Source organism: Olea europaea, chromosome 10 (assembly GCF_002742605.1).
Source record: "Olea europaea var. sylvestris chromosome 10, O_europaea_v1, whole genome shotgun sequence".
Lineage (NCBI taxonomy): Eukaryota > Viridiplantae > Streptophyta > Magnoliopsida > Lamiales > Oleaceae > Olea > Olea europaea.
This window is the reverse complement of record NC_036246.1, coordinates 40,503,207-40,504,516: the sequence shown is the minus strand read 5'-3', so window position 1 is coordinate 40,504,516 and position 1,310 is coordinate 40,503,207.

The following is a 1,310-nucleotide window of genomic DNA, read 5'->3' as shown; positions in this document are numbered from 1 at the left end:
AACAACCTAGACAAAATAAGAGGGCTAGGACGTCAACCTCCTTTGGGCCTGATTTTCTAACATATTTGTTAGAAAATGAACCTCAAAGTTTTAAAGAGGTCATGTCATCAACCGAAGCTTCATATTGGAAAGAAGCTGTTCATAGTGAAATTGAATCCATACTACAAAATCATACTTGAGAATTAGTAGACCTCCCTCCCGGTAATAAGCCTTTGGGATGTAAATGGATTTTCAAAAGGAAAATGAAAGCAGATGGATCAATTGAAAAATATAAAGCAAGACTTGTTGCTAAAGGGTACAAGCAAAAAGAAGGTCTTGATTATTTCGATACCTATTCTCCTGTGACAAGAATCACTTCCATACATATGCTTACTGCAATAGCAGCATTAAATGGTTTGGATATACATCAAATGGATGTTAAAATGGTGTTTTTTGAATGGGGAATTAGATGAAGAAATTTATATGGAGCAACCTGAAGGATTTGTGGCATCAGGACAAGAAAAGAAAGTGTGTCGACTTGTTAAATCACTATATGGATTAAAGCAGACTCCTAAGAAATAACATGAAAAATTTGACATGGTTATGATGTCAAATGGTTTCAAAATTAACGAGTGTGACAAATGTGTTTATGTCAAGAACACTCCAAATGGATATGTCATGGTATGCTTATATGTAGATGACATGTTAATTATAGGTAACAATGATACCATAATTCAAACTACAAAAAGGATGCTAACTAGTAAATTTGAAATGAAGGATTTAGGTGTGGCCAATGTTATATTAGGAATTAAAATTTCTAGAACATCTGATGGTCTCATATTGTCTCAATCACACTACATTGAGAAGATTCTGGATAAATTCAAGAAATATGATATTATTCCTATGAAATCACCTATGGATGTTAGTATGCATCTTGTTTCCAATACTGGTAATAGTAAGTCTCAATTGGAATACTCTCAAATTATTGATAATTTAATGTATGTCATGAATTGCACTCGACCTGATATTGCCTATTTAATTAGTAAGCTAAGTCGATATACAAGTAATCCAAGCACTGATCATTGGAAGGCTATTGTTAGAGTTTTAGGGTATTTAAAACATACCCAAAATTTTGGATTGCACTATTCGAGATATCCAGCAGTATTTGAAGGATATTGTGATACAAATTGGATATCAGATACTAAAGACTCCAAATCAACAAGTGGATATATCTTTACACTTGGAGATGCTGCAATATCATGAAAATCTTCAAAACAGACATGTATAGCTAGATCAATAATGAAATCTGAATTCATTGCATTAGACAAAGC